Raw genomic sequence first — 25673 nt, 5'->3', positions numbered from 1 at the left:
CTCTCACTCATCGCGAAACTATTAAGCCACCTACGCTCCGCTGCGCTCCGCTCGGTGGCAATAAAACCCGGTCTTTAACGAGGTTAATCCACTATTAATCAAGAGAGAAAATTAACTTTCTATTATTCAACAGTAGACTACAATTTTGATTTAGATAATGCACAGCCAGATGGACGTGCGCGGGAGTTAGCGCAATCAAGTAGATCGTAGTTAAAAGTAACCTAATATAGTACACAAGGCTTCCCTATGTCTTACCTTAGTAGTGAAAGAAATTGGAACAAAACGCGTACTAAATACGAATTAAATATTTTGTTCCCAGTGGGACTACGGGCGGTTCACAAGTTCGTCGATGCAGGTTTCATAGATTAGATTAAAAAGAGATGAAAAGAAATAAATCCAAAATACCTACCGAGTAAGTAAAAAAACTTCAATGGTAGAAACGTAATATTGTATCTAATTCTGTTTCATTACCACTGTATTTAAATGTCTTACCTTACTTTAAATAGGACACCCCTACCTCACAACGGCCCCGGTGGATTTTTTTTCCCACAGAAGGGATAAAAATTCCCATTTATTTTCTTATCTGCGAACCGAAAATAAATTCATTTATTTACTAATTCTCCGAAATTATAGGCCTGAGACACAAAACAAAAAAAAAGAACAACTAGAAATCTCGATTTCGAGACAGATTGATATTTTTCATGTAGTAGGAGCCGTACCAAAGCCTAGAGTCGAAAAACATAAAATATACATCCTAATGAAAATAAAAATCCTAATATTAATTACCCTAGTTTTAGTCCTAATTCTAGTCCTACACCTAATCCTATTACTAACCCTAATCCTAATCCTATTCCTAATCCTAATCCTAATCCTAACCATAAAATACTTTTCGTAACCTATTTTCTCCGTTTTGATCCCCTCGGATGAAAACTGCACTAGCCCCGTTCGCCAATTTGGGTGCTCCAACTGTCTCTGAAAATGGAACTGCTAGAGAGAAACCGTGGGGGATCGAAAAGAAGAGCTGAAAACTTTGTAAACTTATATACATGAAACACGAAAACTTAAAACGCGAATAAACATATAACACTCCGGAAAAACCATCTATACTTAAAAAACCCCTTGTTGAAACTTGACCTTGAACACATATTGTACATACCGAAAAACACAACACCCGCATGTAAAACTGCTGTTTTGAAGCTGTCGTATCAAATCTTTCTTTTTGAAAGGGTACTTAAAGTTCAGATAGAAAATCTTTGAATCTGTCAAATTCTATGTTAATACATAAAACATAAAATTATACAAAACACTAGTCAATATCTAATACATACAAAAAAGCTAAAAAACGTTCAACGCTAAAAACTTTTGTGACGTGTTGCTAGTAAAGTTGCAAGCGACTCTAGAAGCTTTGAACGACGTGTGAAGAGGAATGCAAAAATCTACCATCTTAAGCCCACGCTTCAAAATTGATAAAATGCGGAACCCTAAAAACGCCTACCTAAATAACGCCCAAAATGCCGAACACGAAAAACTCGAAAAACGCCTTCCGCCTCTCGCATAATGTTCTCCGAAAATGTAAATAAATACACTTATTTTCTTATCTGCGAACCGAAAATAAATTCATTTATTTACTAATTCTCCGAAATTATAGGCCTGAGACACAAAACAAAAAAAGAACAACTAGAAATCTCGATTTCGAGACAGATTGATATTTTTCATGTAGTAGGAGCCGTACCAAAGCCTGTAGACTAAGAGCATGAGACAATTATCGTGAGTCTTTATTAAAAAAGTTACTTAAACATTCATAAACCTAAACTCCTAGATACATATAATAAACTTTTAATACTTTCGGATATATACCTGTTTTTAACGTTATGAGATTTCCATCTTCCATGTTTCATTAACAATCTGTCTTTTACGCCCAGATTTGCAGCTGTGGAAACACCACCTGATCTTAAACTGTGCAAACCGTACAACCTTTTATCAAAACCCAACACATTTACGATAGCTTTAAATTCGTTACGAATTGTTGAATACGACACTGCTTGTTAGCCTTTCGAAGTTTATGTTTTGATGTTAATGCTCTGAAAATAAAGTTGTTAGAGTTAGAATTTTCTTTTATCTTCGTACAGTACGACTCTAATGCTCTCACTGGACAAAAAATGTGATCTTAACCTAGCGAGGCACAACCAATGCCCATGTCTGTAAACGTCCGTCTTACTTTTCTCGATAAAAATCATGGCGTGAGTCGTAAAAAACTTCAAATCCGATCTTCTCAAGTTCTGACATTCCGAAAATCTCAAAAACCCAGTAAATGATACTATTAAAATTGTAATTAATCGCAGAGCCTTTAAACTGTCTTTCCTAGCCGATAATGTTTTAATCACCAATTTTAGCATGTCTACTGTAATCGGTTCCTTTTTCTTTGCTTCCTTCCCAACCAATCTTTTTGCTGCCTCTAGAGCGTATTTTAAAATCGATGTCTGGACAAATTGATGGCCCGAAATCGCATGAAAATATTTTATTGCCATGATTGTAGACTCTATTACAGAAAAAGATTTATCTTGTTGTACGCATGAAACTATAAACAAAACGACATATTGTTCTTTCGTGGGCATGGGACTGATCTCCCGAAATTGTTTACACCAGTTAATCCATTTTTTGAAATATCCTTCGTACTTTTTGTTTGTGCTTTCTGATCTTGCATGCTTTAAAACTGCTGGTACCGAATTTACTAAAGAGTCCAATTTTGGATCGTAAACTTTGAAATATCTTTTCATACCGCTTGCAATCAGACCTAAACAAAGTGATTTTCAATCATTAAAACGTAAACCGGTATAACAAGATTAGAATCTCCCAAAATTGACCTTTTATATTCCCCTTGCGAGATAAAAACTCTAGAATCTTTGTAAAAAATAGCTTCCTTAACAAAATCTTTAAAAACCCCTTCTTCTTTAATTAAGTAAGGCCAAAATACTGCAGAAGGCCAGAAGGGGACAATCAAAACACCTTTGGTCTTACCTTAAGACGCTAGGAAATGTTTAATTGTTTTGGGAATCAAATAGGGGGGAGGAACCATATAGCAAAATTCTCCAGACCAATCGAACGAAAAGGCATCTACCTTGAAACTCCCTGGAGAAAAATACCTTGAGCAAAAGCGTTCGCATTTTGTGTTATTACTATCTGCAAATAAATCTATGCTAAACTTGCCCCACTTTGTTTCCAAACTGTGCACAAAAGAAGATTTCACAAACCAATCGTCGTAATCTGTTGTTTTGCTTACCTTGTCAGCTTGTCCATTTTTGTCTCTAGAAATCCATGTGACAGTTAATTTTACATCCTTTTTCTTACAAGATAAATATATATTGTTCGCTAAACCTTGCAACAAATCTTTATTGCTACCTACCCTGATAATGATCGCTGTGCTTATATTGTCTGTGTGCCATAAAATAGTTTTACTATCTAACATTTCGTCAAAAGAATCTATCGCATATTTAATAGCCAATAATTCTCTAAAGGTAGAACTTTCTTCTATTTCTAACCGCTTCAAGTTTCTATAACATACATTTTTATCAAGAATTGCACCAATTCCCGTGGCACTTGCATCTGAAAAAACTTTTAAATCTGGAATTTCATATTTTCTTATTGATTTGTTATTCAACTCACGTAGATTAAACTTCCAAAACAATAATTCTCTTAAAACGTCATGAAAAAAGTGTAACATTTATTTTCTTATCCCAGGAGACCCTGGATTCAATTAGTTTGTAAATTAGACGAGTTTTTAATCGAATTACATTTCCTAAAACAAATTTCATAGAGACAATTTTACCTGCCACACAAGAGAGCTGTCTTGCAGAAGTGCGTGTTGGATGATCAAAAATATTTTCAAGTGACTTCAATAACGAAGTAATGCGCTTCTCCGAAATAGAGTAAGTTTTGTTTTCGAAATCTACCTGAATGCCCAACCATTGAATTTTTGTGACTGGATCCCATTGGGACTTTTCCTCATTGATTACAAAACCTGATTGATCTAAGGAATCTTTAACAAAAAGTGAATTTTCTTTAGCTTTTTCCCTCGAATATTCTACTGACAAACCATCGTCTAAAAAACAGGCTATCCTTATCCCGTGAGATCTCCAAAATTTTATTAGAACCCTTACTATCTTAGTAAAAATTAGAGGCCCCGAACTCAAACCAAAAGGCAAAACAGAATACAAAAAATATCTCTTTGGACCTTTCCCAAAATTCCAAGAAAAACCTAAATACTTTTGGTGGTCGCTGTGTATGTCAACATGATGATACCCACTTTTTAAATCAAACTTGAATAAATACGCCTCTTCATCTGAATGGATAAAATCTTCGAATACTTTCCAATCGTCGAACTTTATCTTTTCTTTCCACAAAAATTGATTTAAAAAACTTACATCTAATATCAATCTTTTCTTCCCACTTGGATCCTCCGCTACTGATAAAGGGTTGGTGGCGAACGGCCTCTGGACTTCGAAAATCTTTCCCTCTCTTAGCAAGCCTTCTAGGGTCTCTTCAACAAACTTTTTGTTTCGTAAAGCTGATTTGTTATTCTTAAGCTCAAAAGGTGGTGGTTTATACCTAAAGGGAATTCTGTAACCGTGCTCGATAACCTCCAAAATGTGTAAATTGGCTTCTAAATTTTTCCTCCAGAATTGAAGGTGCCTTTTTAAACTTCCTTTTACCGTTTATTTATTTTGAGAAATACAATTATCACTCTTACCATTATCCCATTGTTTATCTTTTAGGACACTGGTGTTTCCAATGGCCGGTCTCTCCACACACGAAACAAGCGTTGAGTGGTACTGGATACCTTCGTGGTTGCGAAAACGGTTGGAGATGGTTGGTTGATGTGCCTTCTCCACTGGCACCTTGCCATAGAAAGGGCCTTTGGTGTAGAGGTATAAACACTTGCTGCTGTTGTGGAACCACGTGTTGTATTGGAAGCTGTGGTCTAGACTGATAATTCTGTACTGCATGGTTATACTGGGGGGACATGAATTTCTTGTTTGGGACCACATTGTTGGAAGGGTCCTGTTGGTGCTTTCGTTTCAAACTTGAGATGGCTCTACCCTCAGCTTTCCTCCACCTATCATCATCTCCATCCTCGAACAAATCATTGGGCAAATATTCTTGGACAGAATCCCAACCAGCTACCGAGCGATCAGCCAAACAAATGATTTTCTGGCGCTTCAACAATTCCTTCTCCATCTTGTCTAATACTGATGCCAGTTTATCTTTATTGTTGGCCTCCAAAAGAACTTTAGCCTCAATATTCAACTCGTACAAATCCTGAGTAAAACTATATTGTAATTTATTAGATATTGATTTAAAATCACGAGAGCTTTTTTTTTTTGAATAGTTTTCATTTGAGACTTAATAAATACATTATCCTTCTCCCTTTTTTCGTCTGATTGATCGAACCTTCGTTGTAAAAAGTTCATAAGGTTATCCTGAAAGGCAATAGGATCGAAATCATTTTGTATCTGTTGTGGATCACCCTGCTGGCCTTGAAAATTCTCCTGCTGTTCCTCTTCTTCTCTAATAGGTCTAAATTGGTTTTCCTCATCCGACTCTGTTCTTATGTTGTCTACTTCTGGTTGCACTGAAATCTCCTGATTATTCCTCTTTGGTCTTCTCGTGATCGTCGATGAACTCTTCTTTTTGTTGGATGTCTTTTGAGGAGCCATGATATTTTTGAGTTTTCTAAACATTACTCTAGTAAAGTTGCAAGCGACTCTAGAAGCTTTGAACGACGTGTGAAGAGGAATGCAAAAATCTACCATCTTAAGCCCACGCTTCAAAATTGATAAAATGCGGAACCCTAAAAACGCCTACCTAAATAACGCCCAAAATGCCGAACACGAAAAACTCGAAAAACGCCTTCCGCCTCTCGCATAATGTTCTCCGAAAATGTAAATAAATACACTTATATTTTTACCAAATTTTCCAGTGGGGCTAGAGTTTGTGACACATGGGTGTAATAAGCACATATCATTTGGCGGGTTTTAAATTTTTGCACTCGTCTTTTGATTCGAGTTAAAGGTAAAATGTTACGATTACGAAATTTAGTTTGTTAATACAGCCAATAATATATCGACTATCTGTGACAATTATACAAAACGTGGAAGGCCTTGTAAGACTTTATTAGACCAAGTTGTTGAATCAAGTGGATTGTCAATTGATGGTCTGTGCAATCGAGCACTAGACAGAAAATAGTTATATGTTTTTTTGAAATATTTATGATGATTGGAGTGATTCACTCCCCTATAGTGCTATGATTAGTATTTGGTAAAATTTATACCCACTTGCGGATTTAAGACAATAGAGTAAGTACGTCGGAAGCATACGAAGGAGTGCAACGCTACAAATCTCTTCCTCTGATAAGTTCGACATATGGTCTAAAACCGCCTATAACCCTCCAGTAACAGAGGTTTCTTGAGTCAAAATGATTTGTAAGCCAGCTGAAAGAACCATCGGCTGTCATAGCACCAAAGCGGCTTTTTTGCTAATGATATTTCGAATTTCAATATGCAGTATTTTCTTCCACCGGGGACACATTCATTAACATTAGGTCAAAAAAGAAACAGATAAACAGGTTCTATCACAGCCATTCAATACAAAACGTTTAAGCGGAAACACCCTGTCTCGACTAACGAGATGATAAAAATGTTTAACCGACTAGCTATCGTTAAGGGGCTGAATGATAATAACTTAGAAGTAGTTTTCACATCAATGCAACAATAAATAAATTATCTTTATTTTGGAGAAATCGGCACTTGGATCTGGCGAAATCACTGATTACTACTTCAGGCGTACAAACGAGCACAAAGTTTTGCGAGGCCGAAAGAGCGCAAAGTTTACAACAAACTTTCACGAATCGTTAAATTTAAAATTTTTACACAAAGAATGGCTTATTAAAGGGACAAATACTTCTTGAATGAATAGGATTGCAACCTTTGTCTTTTGACTTATGAGGCTAAAAGTGCAATGAATCCGTGTGAATCTTATATTTATTACAGCTTTTTACAGATTTTCTATTTGTCAAAAAAATTTCGTCTGCATAAACTTTCGCGAATGGCCTGAAAGAGAAATTTCAAAGAGATCAAATCTCGTGAAAAGGCCAAAAATTCGCGAAAAGCGCAAAACTTTCTGCTCGCTAAAATTTATACGCCTAAAAGTAGGCCGTAAAAGAAAGAAGAAGATTCTATGGATTACCACAATGCAAAATCAATCTTCGAGACAGGGCTGTATGATGAGACAATATTTTCAGTATACATGCACTATATTGTCACACCACCATGGAAAGAGCATGACAAATGCGTCTTCAAGTGTACCACCGGAGGCTCTTTAATTAGTTACGATAATCTTAGATTTAACTCATTAGAATTTGCACCTACATATTATGTGTGGATCAGACAAGAGCAGCCACCGGCTAGAAAATACAAAATAACTGTTCGGGAGGCCTTTTTTCACTGGAAAATATGACTGTTATTTACATAACCCGCTCCTGGGAAAATATATCTGTTCTTGGGGAAAATTAGTGTTCCTGGAAAACATGTATCTGTTCTGGGAGAAAATTAGTGTTCCTGGAAAAGATGTATCTGTTCTGGGAGAAAATTAGTGTTCCTGGAAAACATGTATCTGTTCTGGGAGAAAATTAGTGTTCCTGGAAAACATGTATCTGTTCTGGGAGAAAAATTAGTGTTCCTGGAAAACATGTGTATCTGTGAGATCCTGCTTGCTCCTGGAAAAACCTGTCTGTTCTGACTTGAGATTGCTCCTCTCACTCCTGGAAAAAATCTGTATGAATGAACTGGGCGATACTCCTGGAAAACCCTTGAACGTTGAAGAGGTTTCAAAAGAGAAAAGAGAAGTCAGCAAATACTCGTTCATTGATTCATTCTGTACTCGTTTCTTGTCGTTTGTCGTTTGTCGTTTTGTTTGCGTGATATTTTTTTCGGGTGCGAGGCGAGATTTAATTTGAAACACCATGTTCGTTCATTATCGCTATGTGGGCCGGGCGGGACATTTACGGTAGCTAGGCTAGCTCCAATATTACGGCTACCGAAGATAAAGAGCTCAGTCCCAGTCCACTTGGTTGGTCAACAGAGCTCACGTTTTCTTTTTTTCTCGTGAAGCAGCGTGAAGAAGTTTATATCCTGACATCTCTCTCCCATTTTTGACGGCTGGACTTTTAGCAGAAGATCTTACAAATCTTATTGTTTGGTGACATTTAAGATTCAAACCATGAATGAAGTTGAGTTTATTAAAGAAGAAAAAAAGGACCCTTCTTCATGAGGTATTGTTAACTTTTTCTCAATTGCTTGCTTGTGTTTTCTTAGTTATAGAGAGTCAGCTCTAGGTCTAGCTTGAGCATAGGTCCCAGGCATAAAAATAGGTCCCCCCATTTTTAAGCAGCACCCAGTCCTATGTCTAGTATAGACTATAGAATATTTGTCGATTTATTATTGTCTTCAGGAAAATCTCATCTCTATTCTTTTGCCATTCTCGAAAGAAAGATGTAAAAAAGTCTCTATTTTGCAGTAGCATGGTGGGTCAAGTAAAATTTGTGTAAACTGGGTAGGCAGTTTTAAAAGATTTTGATATTCATGCCCTATGATAAGTAAATGTCTTTTAAAATAATGTGAGTAAAACGAGCATGAAAATACTGCCAGTGTGGAATCCATGCAAAAGCCACACCGGTGATATTTTGAGTATCGAGAAGGTTACACCCAATTGAGGGCATTCTCACGCCTAAGCCGAATATATATTCGGTTGATAGTTGACTATGTTCGATTGGTTTGATTGATAATTGACATTGGATTAATCTTTGATTTCGTTCAATTACTATTATCTTCGATGAGTTTGATTGCGATTAGATTAAATTAGTCACTCTGTTAGAGCTTTTTAGCGTGGGCGGTCGAGCGCTTAATTACCATACCAAAGCCAGTCAGGCACATCCTGGCAAATGAACGGGGTGAGCATTTGCATGGGGTTTTCGTCACCCACTGCAAATGAGATTGGACGTCTCAGGCTATAAGTGTGAAAATGAATAAAAATGAACTTCAAACTGAAAACAGGGAAAAAGGTAGAAAGCTGGGGGAACTTTATTTTTTTGTTAAAAGTTTCTTCAATCTTCGAAGAAAAAATTGACCCATGGAAAAAAAATTTAATCTATGCAGTTCTTCAAAATGAAGCAAAATATTTCAAACCCGGTTCAATTGCGTGGGGTATTCAGCACTATTACATCACGTTTGTTTTCTACCCCTTGCATTTGCCACCAATCTCAATGAAAATACCCCGTGATCGGCTTTTAGAGCAATCGTAGTGCATTTGTAAGGTAGGGTCTCACATAAAGTTGATCGGATGAATTCTAGCATTGGCTGTTGGCTGATTTAGTTGATAATTTTTACTGTGGAGGAAATCGACAAGTGGCACAGTGGTAGGGCTGAAGGCTTGTTTACAGGCTTCAGGCTGGCCATGGCCTCTCCCCTTGTGATTTCTTGTGTGGTACAAGATTAACTTAAGATCAGGCTCCAATCATGCAAATTCAAGTGATCGGCTTTTAGAGCAATCATAAGGCGTTTGTAAGGTAGGGTCTCGCATAAAATTGATCGGATGAATTCTAGCGTTGGCTGTTGGCTGATTTAGTTGATAATTTTTACTGCGGAGGAAATCGACAAGTGGCACAGTGGTAGGGCTGAAGGCTTGTTTACAGGCTTCAGACTGGCCATGGCCTCTCCCCTTGTGATTTCTTGTGTGGTACAAAATTATCTTAGGATCAGGCTCCAATCATGCAAATTCAAGTGGCCGGCTTTAGAGCTATCATCGTGCATTTGTAAGGTAGGCTCTCGAATTCAAACATCAAAAACATCCAAACATTAAATTACTTAGCTTAAAACATTTGTAAGGTAGGGTCTCACGTAAAGTCGATCAGATAAATTCTAGCATTGGCTGTTGGCTGATTTAGTTGATAATTTTTACTGCGGAGGAAATCAACAAGTGGCACAGTGGTAGGGCTGAAGGCTTGTTTACAGGCTTCAGGCTGGCCATGGCCTCTCCCCTTGTGATTTCTTGTGTGGTACAAGATTAACTTAAGATCAGGCTCCAATCATGCAAATTCAAGTGATCGGCTTTTAGAGCAATCATAAGGCGTTTGTAAGGTAGGGTCTCGCATAAAATTGATCGGATGAATTCTAGCGTTGGCTGTTGGCTGATTTAGTTGATAATTTTTACTGCGGAGGAAATCAACAAGTGGCACAGTGGTAGGGCTGAAGGCTTGTTTACAGGCTTCAGGCTGGCCATGGCCTCTCCCCTTGTGATTTCTTGTGTGGTACAAGATTAACTTAAGATCAGGCTCCAATCATGCAAATTCAAGTGATCGGCTTTTAGAGCAATCATAAGGCGTTTGTAAGGTAGGGTCTCACATAAAGTCGATCAGATAAATTCTAGCATTGGCTGTTGGCTGATTTAGTTGATAATTTTTACTGCGGAGGAAATCAACAAGTGGCACAGTGGTAGGGCTGAAGGCTTGTTTACAGGCTTCAGACTGGCCATGGCCTCTCCCCTTGTGATTTCTTGTGTGGTACAAGATTAACTTAAGATCAGGCTCCAATCATGCAAATTCAAGTGATCGGCTTTTAGAGCAATCATAAGGCGTTTGTAAGGTAGGGTCTCACATAAAGTCGATCAGATAAATTCTAGCATTGGCTGTTGGCTGATTTAGTTGATAATTTTTACTGCGGAGGAAATCGACAAGTGGCACAGTGGTAGGGCTGAAGGCTTGTTTACAGGCTTCAGACTGGCCATGGCCTCTCCCCTTGTGATTTCTTGTGTGGTACAAAATTATCTTAGGATCAGGCTCCAATCATGCAAATTCAAGTGGCCGGCTTTAGAGCTATCATCGTGCATTTGTAAGGTAGGCTCTCGAATTCAAACATCAAAAACATCCAAACATTAAATTACTTAGCTTAAAACATTTGTAAGGTAGGGTCTCACGTAAAGTCGATCAGATAAATTCTAGCATTGGCTGTTGGCTGATTTAGTTGATAATTTTTACTGTGGAGGAAATCAACAAGTGGCACAGTGGTAGGGCTGAAGGCTTGTTTACAGGCTTCAGGCTGGCCATGGCCTCTCCCCTTGTGATTTCTTGTGTGGTACAAAATTATCTCAAGATCAGGCTCCAATCATGCAAATTCAAGTGATCGGCTTTTAGAGCAATCGTAGTGCATTTGTAAGGTAGGGTCTCACATAAAGTTGATCAGATGAATTCTAGCATTGGCTGTTGGCTGATTTAGTTGATAATTTTTACTGTGGAGGAAATCGACAAGTGGCACAGTGGTAGGGCTGAAGGCTTGTTTACAGGCTTCAGGCTGGCCATGGCCTCTCCCCTTGTGATTTCTTGTGTGGTACAAAATTATCTCAAGATCAGGCTCCAATCATGCAAATTCAAGTGATCGGCTTTTAGAGCAATCGTAGTGCATTTGTAAGGTAGGGTCTCACATAAAGTTGATCAGATGAATTCTAGCATTGGCTGTTGGCTGATTTAGTTGATAATTTTTACTGTGGAGGAAATCGACAAGTGGCACAGTGGTAGGGCTGAAGGCTTGTTTACAGGCTTCAGACTGGCCATGGCCTCTCCCCTTGTGATTTCTTGTGTGGTACAAGATTAACTTAAGATCAGGCTCCAATCATGCAAATTCAAGTGGTCTGCTTTTAGAGCAATCATAAGGCGTTTGTAAGGTAGGGTCTCGAATTCAAACATCCAAAACATCCAAACATTAAATTACATAGCTTAAAACATTTGTAAGGTAGGGTTTCGCATAAAATTGATCGGATGAATTCTAGCATTGGCTGTTGGCTGATTTAGTTGATAATTTTTACTGCGGAGGAAATCGACAAGTGGCACAGTGGTAGGGCTGAAGGCTTGTTTACAGGCTTCAGGCTGGCCATGGCCTCTCCCCTTGTGATTTCTTGTGTGGTACAAAATTATCTCAAGATCAGGCTCCAATCATGCAAATTCAAGTGATCGGCTTTTAGAGCAATCGTAGTGCATTTGTAAGGTAGGGTCTCACATAAAGTTGATCAGATGAATTCTAGCATTGGCTGTTGGCTGATTTAGTTGATAATTTTTACTGTGGAGGAAATCGACAAGTGGCACAGTGGTAGGGCTGAAGGCTTGTTTACAGGCTTCAGACTGGCCATGGCCTCTCCCCTTGTGATTTCTTGTGTGGTACAAGATTATCTTAAGATCAGGCTCCAATCATGCAAATTCAAGTGATCGGCTTTTAAAGCAATCGTAGTGTATTTGTAAGGTAGGGTCTCGCAAAAAGTTGATCGGATGAATTCTAGCATTGGCTGTTGGCTGATTTAGTTGATAATTTTTACTGCGGAGGAAATCGACAAGTGGCACAGTGGTAGGGCTGAAGGCTTGTTTACAGGCTTCAGGCTGGCCATGGCCTCTCCCCTTGTGATTTCTTGTGTGGTACAAGATTATCTTAAGATCAGGCTCCAATCATGCAAATTCAAGTGATCGGCTTTTAGAGTAATCGTAGTGCATTTGTAAGGTAGGGTCTCACATAAAATCGATCAGATGAATTCTAGCGTTGGCTGTTGGCTGATTTAGTTGATAATTTTTACTGCGGAGGAAATCAACAAGTGGCACAGTGGTAGGGCTGAAGGCTTGTTTACAGGCTTCAGGCTGGCCATGGCCTCTCCCCTTGTGATTTCTTGTGTGGTACAAGATTAACTTAAGATCAGGCTCCAATCATGCAAATTCAAGTGGTCTGCTTTTAGAGCAATCATAAGGCGTTTGTAAGGTAGGGTCTCGAATTCAAACATCCAAAACATCCAAACATTAAATTACATAGCTTAAAACATTTGTAAGGTAGGGTTTCGCATAAAATTGATCGGATGAATTCTAGCATTGGCTGTTGGCTGATTTAGTTGATAATTTTTACTGCGGAGGAAATCGACAAGTGGCACAGTGGTAGGGCTGAAGGCTTGTTTACAGGCTTCAGGCTGGCCATGGCCTCTCCCCTTGTGATTTCTTGTGTGGTAAAAAATTATCTCAAGATCAGGCTCCAATCATGCAAATTCAAGTGATCGGCTTTTAGAGCAATCGTAGTGCATTTGTAAGGTAGGGTCTCACATAAAGTTGATCAGATGAATTCTAGCATTGGCTGTTGGCTGATTTAGTTGATAATTTTTACTGTGGAGGAAATCGACAAGTGGCACAGTGGTAGGGCTGAAGGCTTGTTTACAGGCTTCAGACTGGCCATGGCCTCTCCCCTTGTGATTTCTTGTGTGGTACAAGATTATCTTAAGATCAGGCTCCAATCATGCAAATTCAAGTGATCGGCTTTTAAAGCAATCGTAGTGTATTTGTAAGGTAGGGTCTCGCATAAAGTTGATCGGATGAATTCTAGCATTGGCTGTTGGCTGATTTAGTTGATAATTTTTACTGCGGAGGAAATCGACAAGTGGCACAGTGGTAGGGCTGAAGGCTTGTTTACAGGCTTCAGGCTGGCCATGGCCTCTCCCCTTGTGATTTCTTGTGTGGTACAAGATTATCTTAAGATCAGGCTCCAATCATGCAAATTCAAGTGATCGGCTTTTAGAGTAATCGTAGTGCATTTGTAAGGTAGGGTCTCACATAAAATCGATCAGATGAATTCTAGCGTTGGCTGTTGGCTGATTTAGTTGATAATTTTTACTGCGGAGGAAATCAACAAGTGGCACAGTGGTAGGGCTGAAGGCTTGTTTACAGGCTTCAGGCTGGCCATGGCCTCTCCCCTTGTGATTTCTTGTGTGGTACAAGATTAACTTAAGATCAGGCTCCAATCATGCAAATTCAAGTGGTCTGCTTTTAGAGCAATCATAAGGCATTTGTAAGGTAGGGTCTCGAATTCAAACATCCAAAACATCAAAACATTGAATTACATAGCTTAAAACATTTGTAAGGTAGGGTTTCGCATAAAATTGATCGGATGAATTCTAGCATTGGCTGTTGGCTGATTTAGTTGATAATTTTTACTGCGGAGGAAATCGACAAGTGGCACAGTGGTAGGGCTGAAGGCTTGTTTACAGGCTTCAGGCTGGCCATGGCCTCTCCCCTTGTGATTTCTTGTGTGGTACAAAATTATCTCAAGATCAGGCTCCAATCATGCAAATTCAAGTGATCGGCTTTTAGAGCAATCGTAGTGCATTTGTAAGGTAGGGTCTCACATAAAGTTGATCAGATGAATTCTAGCATTGGCTGTTGGCTGATTTAGTTGATAATTTTTACTGTGGAGGAAATCGACAAGTGGCACAGTGGTAGGGCTGAAGGCTTGTTTACAGGCTTCAGGCTGGACATGGCCTCTCCCCTTGTGATTTCTTGTGTGGTACAAGATTATCTTAAGATCAGGCTCCAATCATGCAAATTCAAGTGATCGGCTTTTAAAGCAATCGTAGTGTATTTGTAAGGTAGGGTCTCGCATAAAGTTGATCGGATGAATTCTAGCATTGGCTGTTGGCTGATTTAGTTGATAATTTTTACTGTGGAGGAAATCGACAAGTGGCACAGTGGTAGGGCTGAAGGCTTGTTTACAGGCTTCAGGCTGGCCATGGCCTCTCCCCTTGTGATTTCTTGTGTGGTACAAGATTATCTTAAGATCAGGCTCCAATCATGCAAATTCAAGTGATCGGCTTTTAAAGCAATCGTAGTGTATTTGTAAGGTAGGGTCTCGCATAAAGTTGATCGGATGGATTCTAGTGTGGCTGTTGGCTGATTTAGTTGATAATTTTTACTGCGGAGGAAATCAACAAGTGGCACAGTGGTAGGGCTGAAGGCTTGTTTACAGGCTTCAGGCTGGCCATGGCCTCTCCCCTTGTGATTTCTTGTGTGGTACAAGATTAACTTAAGATCAGGCTCCAATCATGCAAATTCAAGTGGTCTGCTTTTAGAGCAATCATAAGGCATTTGTAAGGTAGGGTCTCGAATTCAAACATCCAAAACATCCAAACATTAAATTACATAGCTTAAAACATTTGTAAGGTAGGGTTTCGCATAAAATTGATCGGATGAATTCTAGCATTGGCTGTTGGCTGATTTAGTTGATAATTTTTACTGCGGAGGAAATCGACAAGTGGCACAGTGGTAGGGCTGAAGGCTTGTTTACAGGCTTCAGGCTGGCCATGGCCTCTCCCCTTGTGATTTCTTGTGTGGTACAAGATTATTTTTAAGATCAGGCTCCAATCATGCAAATTCAAGTGATCGGCTTTTAGAGCAATCGTAGTGTATTTGTAAGGTAGGGTCTCGCATAAAGTTGATTGGATGAATTCTAGCATTGGCTGTTGGCTGATTTAGTTGATAATTTTTACTGCGGAGGAAATCGACAAGTGGCACAGTGGTAGGGCTGAAGGCTTGTTTACAGGCTTCAGGCTGGCCATGGCCTCTCCCCTTGTGATTTCTTGTGTGGTACAAGATTATCTTGAGATCAGGCTCCAATCATGCAAATTCAAGTGATCGGCTTTTAGAGCAATCGTAGTGTATTTGTAAGGTAGGGTCTCGCATAAAGTTGATCGGATGAATTCTAGCATTGGCTGTTGGCTGATTTAGTTGATAATTTTTACTGCGGAGGAAATCGACAAGTGGCACAGTGGTAGGGCTGAAGGCTTGTTTACAGGCTTCAGGCTGGCCATGGCCTCTCCCCTTGTGATTTCTTGTGTGGTACAAGATTATCTTAAGATCAGGCTCCAATCATGCAAATTCAAGTGATCGGCTTTTAGAGCAATCCTAGTGTATTTGTAAGGTAGGGTCTCGCATAAAGTTGATCGGATGAATTCTAGCATTGGCTGTTGGCTGATTTAGTTGATAATTTTTACTGCGGAGGAAATCGACAAGTGGCACAGTGGTAGGGCTGAAGGCTTGTTTACAGGCTTCAGGCTGGCCATGGCCTCTCCCCTTGTGATTTCTTGTGTGGTACAAGATTATCTTAAGATCAGGCTCCAATCATGCAAATTCAAGTGATCGGCTTTTAGAGCAATCCTAGTGTATTTGAAAGGTAGGGTCTCGCATAAAGTTGATCGGATGAATTCTAGCATTGGCTGTTGGCTGATTTAGTTGATAATTTTTACTGCGGAGGAAATCAACAAGTGGCACAGTGGTAGGGCTGAAGGCTTGTTTACAAGCCTGGTCAGGGGAATTCAAGGATTTTTTTTTTGTCTGGAATAACTACGTTTGTTATCAAAAGTCAGGGGAAAAGATTCAATACAACCTTCTTTTTTGAAATTCTTTTTCTTTTTTCTTTTGAAAAAATTGCCTGCATTGCTACAAAGTTTCCTTTATTGATTAATTGCCAGCCTGGGTTTAAGTCCCTGGCAAAAATTAATCCAGAGTTTTAAGTCCCCCAAAGATTTATGAGTTTTTTATTAGCCACCAGGGCGTTTGCCTGAGAAAGGTTAGAGATTGACCCAAGCTGGACCCTTCGGGCTTGAAACTCAATGGTGTAAACCCCCCTCCAAAACAAGCAGGGGGGTCTGACGCTATGTTGATTGCACAAATGTTTTATTTCTATCGTTAAAAACTCTTTTCTTTGTAAATACCAGTCCTATTATGCCATGGTTTATCTAGCAGGACACTCCCCATCCCAGCTTTTGGCAAACAAAACAGGTTAAAGGTCAAAACTTTTCTAGCCCAGTTTTAATTATTCATAGGCCCCTTGTATATTTACTGTGTTTTACTTTTTTGTTATTTTATTCAGGCTGAATCCAAAAAGAATGTAAGAGGTAGAAGATTTTACTTACACTTTATAAATATCAGAAAAATAAATGAAAATGGTCTGCAACCATTTTTCATAGAAAAGTTACTATACAGGAGCAAAAAATTTATTGTTCTCAAAATGTTTTGGTATTTTCTGATTATGTGACACCCTTATGACGCCATTTTTATTTTATTTTTTGCAATCCTTCAGAATAAAAGGTAGAAAATTTTAGAAACATAGTATTTGTGGTTTAAAAGTTATCTCATCTCAAATTAGGTAGTCATTTTTAGTGTCGGGAAAGTAGCAGTTAAAACTCCGGAACTGAAAGGTTTAAATTAAAAAGGATAGTTGGAGGTGCCTATGTCAGTACAATTATTTGATTTTTGTATCAGTTTGTATTCATCTAAATTGTTTTGATTTAAAAATAAGTTCTATTTCAAAGCTCTTTTTGAACCTTTCGCATAGTATACACCACAGGAGATGCCATAAATTTAGGTACTCAAAATGATTAATCTGACAGGGTACTTTTTGTGAAGACTCGCTAAATATTTTCTCAAGATTATGGATGAGAATTACACCTTTCAATTTTACCACTTAATTTCTTGTGTTAAAGCCTGAAAACAAGCTTGATAAAAAACGAATGCTTCTGCTTTATTGCCTTCTGATTAAATTCTCATAATAACATAATAATAACACCGGTTTTTCGGTGAACGACACAATGTGTAGAGCGATCTCCATGGAATACTCATAGCCTTCTTCTTCTCTATGATCCTCAAACAGAAAGAAATATTTTGCACTTCTGTTGAGTCCTTTTTTCTCAACTATGTCAGGATCAAAGTCAACTCCAATCTATAAAAGTTAGAAGTTTTGACTCCTGGAGGCAACCTAAAACCAGTGCTTTTGCTCTATTGCCTTCTGATTAAATTCTCATAATAACATAATAATAACACCGTGTTTTCGTTGAACGTCACAATGTGTAGAGCAATCTCCATAGAATACTCATAGCCTTCTTCGTCTCTTTGATTTTCAAACAGAAAGAAATATTTTGAACTTCTGTTGAATCCTTTTTTCTCAACTATGTCAGGGTCAAAGTCAACTCCAATCTATAAAAGTTAGAAGTTTTGACTCCTGGAGGCAACCTAAAACCAGTGCTTTTGCTCTATTGCCTTCTGATTAAATTCTCATAATAACATAATAATAACACCGTGTTTTCGTTGAACGTCACAATGTGTAGAGCAATCTCCATAGAATACTCATAGCCTTCTTCGTCTCTTTGATTTTCAAACAGAAAGAAATATTTTGAACTTCTGTTGAATCCTTTTTTCTTAACTATGTCAGGGTCAAAGTCAACTCCAATCTATAAAAGTTAGAACTTCTGACTCCTGGAGGCAACCTAAAACTAATGCTTTTGCTTTATTTCTTTCTGAATAAATTCTCATAATAACATAATAATAACACTGTGTTTTCGTTGAACGACACAATGTGTAGAGCGATCTCCATGGAATACTCGTAGCCTTCTTCTTCTCTTTGATCTTCAAACAGAAAGAAATATTTTGCACTTCTGTTGAATCCTTTTTTCTCAACCATGTCAGGATCAAAGTCATCTGCAATCTTTAAGGTTAGAAGTTCTGACTGCTGGAAGCTACCCGAAACCTCATTTCTCTGTTTTCTTTAAGAGAGAGCTAACTTTTCGGCTATGGTCAAAACCAATGCTTTTGCTTTGTTGTCTTCTGAAGTTTTTTAAAAGCCTATGTGCAATATTTATCATCCGCATAAAAATATAAATCTAATTTGTTCATAATTTGTCTTTAAACAATTTCATAAATGAACCTTTTTTCACCCTTATATTAAAGACATTTTTTATTTTGGCCTTTGAAAGTGATACACTGTTTTTTTGTAAGAATATCTTCTATAAGAATATCAGGGTGGAAATTGGCCAAATTGTAAGGATACCCTAAGAATGCTCTCTAGGGTGAGTTTCACAGAATTTGATAAGAATACAGTCATTTTGTATTTGGTTAACAGAAAAGACTGCTTCCTTTCATCCAAAGTACACTATTCTTATGAAAAAAAAGCTTGTATCTACTTATAATACTTTTTTACTTCATTGAAAAATTCTTATCAGCGATCAATTTCTATATACATTCTTTAATTCATTTCTTTTTAGACAATGGAATCCCAATTTGAGAATCTTCTTGATTGGTTTAAGAATTGTCTTGTCATCAGACAAAATGGTTCTGTATCCATACAGGCACTAGTTATATCTTATAGCCAAAATTATGATTTGAAGAATATAGACAAGTCTTCTTTTCACCAGGCTTTAAAGAATGTGTCTGAATCTTCAGGCATTCATCTTACATTTGCTAAGAAGAAACTAAAGGGTAAACGTCATATTATTTTGCTTGGTTATGATTTGAAAAAAAAGAATGAAAATTTGTCTAATTTAGTTGATGAATTACCTAATTCAGAACAAGATAGCTACAGTGTAAAAGCACAACCACGGCATGTTTCTGTCATTGTCCATTCAAAATCATGCGAATCTTTTTCTACTCCAGATGGTGACTTACAAGCAAGCATTTTCCAAGAATTGTTTGACATATTCTAATGTTCTAATAAAGAAAATCCACCATCATCGACTTCTAATAAAAAGAGGGTTTTCCCTTTACCTTACTTTATACTAATAGAGCACCAAATTATCTGCACGTTTATCATCAATGTCTGATGACGTCAGAACAAAGTTCTTATAATTGCTTCGAAATCACTTTATGTTTCTCTTGGGATTCGTTTAAAGAAGATCTTTCTCGGCTGACGGTAAAGCCATTTTCGCAGCGACTTTCTCGGCGAATTTATGGAGCAACTTTGATGGGTTATTGAAGATTGAGGAATGCATATTTTTAGCCCAAATAACTTTTAACGTGACATTCAATGTCTCCTCCTTTCATCACGTCAATAAAATTATGAGGTTGCTGCCTTAGATATCCAACAAATCTCTTTACAATGGAAGATGGTAAAATATCGTGGTTTTCTTCAATTTCTTCTTCGTTCTTCTTTCGGCGTTCCGTCGCTTGATATGTATCGTCGAGTGTACTTTATTTCCGAACTGTGAAAGAAAAAAGTACGATAAAATGTTAAATCCTCGCGAAGTAATCACTTGTTAAAGATTTTAGTCCGAAGTTTCCTTCATTCCGAAGTTTCCCCGACCTACGGTAACAAAGTTCAGTACCTTTGGAAAAAAGGCTATTGTGGCTGAAGTTCGAAAGGAATCTTAAATTTTATTAAATGGAATCATTAACAAGATGTTGTAATAGTTATTTCCACATTAAACAGGTATCAGATTTCAAAAGTTTAGGCAAAAAGAGGTACCCCATAACCTAGCCCAATTGGCTACCCCATTGGCTACCCTGCTTTTTAGACCAACCCGGTGTTATTGAATGGTTTGCCTTTTTGGAGGAGCATTATCAATTCGAAAGCGGGCGTTTATTCAAAGTAATACGATCGGTATGAGATTGGGCGAATTCCAGAAATTTTCTTTACTTCATTAAATACCTTATCTTGGCCCTTTTTACGCTGGACCTTACTAGCGTTATTTTTGGGCTTGTTGGTGGAATTAGGGTCGGCGTAAAAAGGGTCGGTAATGTAATCAATAGTCGGTCACAATCGATATAATATTTAATCGATACCGAGACGTGATCGAAGATAAGTAAATGATTGATAAGTAATCAATGCATGAACAATAAGTAATCGATGATTGTTAACAATCGATACATGATTGATAAGTAATCGATAGGTTGTATGTAGTCGATATGTGATCGATAAGTAATCGATAACTTGGAAATAATCGATCGCTGATCGATACTCAAGATTTTTTGAAGGTCTGATTACCTATCGATTTTATCGGTTAATCGATATCTAATCCATCGATTACTTATCGATTATTTATCGATTACTCAAGATTATCGATTATATCGATTAACTACGCCTGGTTTGTCATGCTGTCTAATTACAAAAAACTCCAATCACTACTTCTCCTGTGGAATATTCCTTCTCCTGTTCTCCGCCATCTTGTTGCCCCATCTTTGTTTCACTTTAAATGCCGTGTTTTAAAATTCCTTAGCTACATTAGCGAGTTTATGTATTTGTTCTTTTTGGCGATGGAGGACGGCGGATCGGGGTAGCCTGTGCGGATTTCTGTATTTTGTCCAGGCTGGAGCGACCCGCAGTTCTGACCTGCAAAATCGAGGACGGTAAAAGTCCTGATATACCGTCCTCCTTAGTCAGTTATGATCTAATGTGGAAGTAACTTTTTATACCGCGGAAGTGTTGTCCGCAACCGGTTTGGGTGTTAAGAAAAACATAAACAAAAAAAATTCTCTTGGAAACATCAAAAAAATTTTTTTTTGATTTGTGAAAAAACTTTTAACTTGTACATTAAGAAATTTTTCCCAGCTCTTTAAAATGTAAGTATATGGATATTTTTTATATTTTATTTCAACAGTCAGTTGACTGGATGGAACCATTGGATTTCTATATTATTGTTTTGTGTTTTGATTTCAATGTTATTTACCCTCCATTGATTAGTTCATTGTTTTTCTATTTCAGAACAACCACACCAAGCTCGCAAAAAGAGAACGTCAATCCATCGACAGCAATAACCACTACGCCCAAGAAGAAAAAAGTTATCGTTGCTAGTCAGCAACCAAAAACTTTGTTTAGATGTCCATTGATTTCAGTTCCTGTTGTTTCTCGTCCTCCTTTTCGTCCTCCTGTTGCAACCATTACAAGTCGTCCTGCTGTTCCTGTTTGCCGTCCTTCTGTTCCTGTTTGCCGTCCTTCTGTTAATGTTCCTATTAGTCGTTTTACTATACCTGGTGTTGCATCCCTGTCTCGTCCTCCTGTTGCGACCATCACAAATCGTCCCACTGTTCCTGTTGTCGTTAGTTCCAATGTGGGTGTCAATGTTCCTGTTTGTTGTCCTTCTGTTAATGTTTTAATTCCATCAATTTCATCAAACGTAACTACTGTTCCTGTGTGTCGTTCTACTACTGTTCTTGCATCATCATCATCATCATCACACCCCCGTGTCACAGACCCGCTGGGCACCCCCACCCGCTGAAAAAAAAGTCCAAAATCTTGTCCCCGGGGAGAAAAACGGGCTTAATTTGCCTCCGGGGAATCCCCACTGAAAACTTTTAATTTTTCTAGATCCCCACTAAGTAGCTCTTCAAAATTTTTATTTCCCTGTCGGTCCCCACTGAAACTTGAAGATTTTGAGAAAACCCCGCTACCCGCCTATACTAAAAAACATCAACAGAATTTATACAAAACTTTAGTTTGAAAACTTATGTTAAAAAACTGCTAACTGCTATTCTATCTTTGATTAACTCTTAACTGATAACCTTTATCTTTAAGACTGACTGTTCATTGTCAAGCAACTTCATCCAGCCAGCCAATTTTTTTTAACATCCAATTTAGATTGTCTACCATATTTGTTTTGATTTTGAAATACCTTTAAATATATTTTGCACGCTCGCAAGCTAAGCGAAACAAACTGACAGATTTCTTTACCTAAGTAGTACGCGCTCAGCTAGGCTAGAAAATCCTGTTTTTTTGTTATGAACAGGCCTGTCTAGAATGTGAGACACGAAAAACTGTTTACAGTGGTTTTTTTGAAAACCTTTGTGCTCTTCATGTAGTTTTATGGAGTTTTGATGATTAAAATGGGTTGAAAATAGACTTCTGTTGACCCTGAGAATACTTTAATGGATTTTTAACAGTGTCAGTTTGATGTTTTGTAAACTGTTGTGATTATGATGAAAAGGAAGACAGAGAGAAAACAAACTAAGAAAAACTTTGCAAGAAGCTGAGTTGAGAGGGACATGTTTGTCTGGATTTATTTCTACCTCAAGAAAAAAGAACAGTCATAAGAGGAAATTTATACAACGGAGAGAATGAATATTGTCATTGTAGAAACTCAAAAATTATGCGAATGATTTGCTTTGAATCTTGTTGTGAGGAATTTTTGGAGGATTTTATTTTGTCCATCATGATACAGCATGACCCATGGCCTGCAAAATACAACAGCAGCAGAAGCATATGATAAGGCTATCTAGTGACCAACAAAGACAAAATTGTTGAATTGATTGCATACGATACTGAACCTGTCAAATAGTTCCGATATCAAAGAGATTGTAAACAGACTTCTCAAGACCATGAATGTGATTTTTGTTATCAAAATTATGAATCGGTCAATGATATTGATAATTTGACGTGCTTCTTCCCAAACTCAGAGCTCAAACATCAAACGACGTTTCTTGAACTAACTTGGGAATATGTTTTAAATTCATTTTTGATGGATTATATTCCTGTTCCGCTATCATCCTGACATGCATATTCATGATATTCATGATGTAATCTTTTATACGGAAGCACCCGAGATAACCCGGAACTAGTGGCAAAATAACAAAAGACTAGTGGCAAATTTTGCCACCAGTTCCGGATTATTTTGTGTGCTTCCGTATAAAAGATTACATCATGAATATCATGAATACACAAAGTAAAGAAACCCAAGCTATGATTTAAAATAAGTACCAAGAATTCATTTGCTTGACTGAGAAATGTTTTTCATTTTTTTTGGAATTATTGTGAATAGACCTTTTTTTAAAGAGGCCACCCTGTTGAATAATTATGTAGTCCAGCAGAAAAACAATGATAAAACCATGCATAATTATTACAATATGCATGATACAGTAATTATGCATGGCTATATCATTGTTTTTATGGCTGGACTACTGTACATAATTGTTCAACAGGACGTCCTCTTTGAAAAAAGGTCTATTATTTTATGTTTTGGCTGGTGTCTCTTGGAATTTTAAATGAAAGTGACATAAGGAGAAATGAATGTAGAGGCATTATATTACTGTTTTTCTAGTTTTTACATTTTATTTCATATTTAATTTTGTTGAAAAATTTCCATAACCTTCATTAAAGCTTGATAATAGATTCTTATTTTTCAAAACAAATGAACAACTTTGACTCAAAAAAGCTTCAACATAACTTTTTTTCTCTCACAGAGGTTTTGATATAATAGATTATACACAAAATTTGTGAGGCTTGTGATATTTTCATGTTTTTTAATAGAAAATGTGTACATAATTATTGTTGAGATACCTATTTATTCAAAAAGTGAATGGATTTTAAAAGAAATTGTGAGATCTTTTCTTTTTCTATCATAACTTTTTTAGCTATACGGTTTTTAATTTTATAAGCAACGCAGTGCTAAAGGGCTCAGGCCTCACAATGGCCTAAAAGCAACTTGGCTTAGGAACTCTAGACCTGAGCATGAAAAATGTTGAAACTACTAGGAAACCCGTTATTTTCCTTTTCCACTCTGAAAAGACCCTGAAATCTTGCTATATTACGACCAAAAAACTGCCTTTTTACTGTCAAAAATTTGAAATTTGAGGCCATATTTAGCCAATCTAGAGGGTCCTATTTTCAAAAATTTTCTGGCCCGTCGGCCCCAACCATGGTGGCGCCTCCTTAGACACTTATGTAGCCGTTACGTCATAATACCAGAGATACACCACTCAAATCCTAAACCCCCCTGTAAACGTAATCAAATACAATCGAATCCGAAAAAAATAAGGGTAACATTCAATTGAGAGTCGATTGCTCGATCTTGTACCATTGAGCTTTCTAGGCTGCTCATTAGAATCATGGTATACAAAATTTAGGTCCGAGATCATGAAGACGTTTTTATTCCACCCCCCCCCCCGCTTATTAAGTTTTGAGATTTTTTCCAACCCCCCGCTTATTCCAAACCCCCCGGCTATTAGGTACCCGAGAGTATATGGGACAGTAGCCACTCCAATACAGCTTGTCTATTTCTTGTAATAGCTGTCATGTTAGCACATAGTTGCTATTCTACCCGTTCAAGATGAACGGTTTATGTTTGGAAATTTTGGCCAAATGAACTTAGGGAGGAAATGATATATAAGTAATTCAACTTAATGACCCTCATTGACCCAATCAAGACTGGGTGGGAGGAAAGAAAAATGTTATTATGCATTATGCATATCCATATAATTAAATAAAGATTGAAATAAAGTTGCTTGCTTATCACACTTACTGTACTGTTTCAACAAACTTGGAAATAATAAAGAAAATTTCGAAATTCCCACTGAAATTTTTATTCAAATTCTGTGTCCCCACTGGTATTTTCTGTCTTTGAAAAATCCCCACTGGATTTCCAAAGAAATTTTTTTATCCCCGGTGAAATTTTAAAAGCCACCGGGTCACTGAGACAGGGGTGTATCATCATCATCATCATCATCAATATCTAAAAAATCTTCTTCATCAACTCCCAGACTGTCCAAATTTACACGAGAAGAGGATATAAAACTATGTCGGGAAGCTATGATGGAGGAGTTGTTCAGTACATCAAAAGGGACACCTGCCAGGGGTGATATTTATGAAAAATTATCCGTTAAAATGACAACAATAACTGGCAGGCCCTTAAATAAACGAAATATTCGTGAACGCTTATCGGAGCTAATGACCGAATTTAAGAAAGCTCAAAACGGTCAAATTAGAGGGAGTGGTATGAATGATCCTGTACCAGCCGAGCTGGAAGTGTTGTTACAGGATATGTGTGACATAGAAAAGGATGCAGAAGTTTCAAAAAAAGAACTCATTGAAAAAGAAGAAAAAGCTAAATCAAAACGAAAAACTTTTTTCATTTGTTTTTCACCGAATATCAACTTTGCAACCATGCTCGCCACCGTCCGCCGCCGTCCAAAAAGAAAATACATAAACTCGGTATTATTGCCCCCGCAGGAGCGTAGCGACGAGGAGGCTCTCATAGTTTCATAGTTAGTCTCTTCCGTAAATGTTCGGTTTTTT

At 37.7% G+C, this 25673-nt stretch overlaps 2 long non-coding RNA genes across 2 annotated transcripts; one reads left to right on the top strand and one right to left on the bottom strand.

Annotated features, from left to right (window-relative positions):
* Positions 1-1768: 1768 nt before the first annotated feature.
* On the bottom strand, positions 1769-4835 carry LOC136801700 (uncharacterized). The gene is made up of 2 exons (XR_010845905.1): positions 4748-4835; positions 1769-2794 (listed from the first exon to the last, which is right to left on the bottom strand). It is a non-coding gene; the product is annotated as an uncharacterized lncRNA (long non-coding RNA).
* A 16282-nt stretch (positions 4836-21117) lies between these two features.
* On the top strand, positions 21118-23218 carry LOC136801699 (uncharacterized). The gene is made up of 2 exons (XR_010845904.1): positions 21118-21229; positions 21372-23218. It is a non-coding gene; the product is annotated as an uncharacterized lncRNA (long non-coding RNA).
* Positions 23219-25673: the final 2455 nt, after the last annotated feature.

Source organism: Clytia hemisphaerica, unplaced genomic scaffold (genome assembly GCF_902728285.1).
Source record: "Clytia hemisphaerica strain Z4C2 unplaced genomic scaffold, Clytia hemisphaerica genome assembly, whole genome shotgun sequence".
In the NCBI taxonomy this organism is placed as follows: Eukaryota; Metazoa; Cnidaria; class Hydrozoa; order Leptothecata; family Clytiidae; genus Clytia; species Clytia hemisphaerica.
This window is presented reverse-complemented; position numbering and strand designations above follow the sequence as displayed.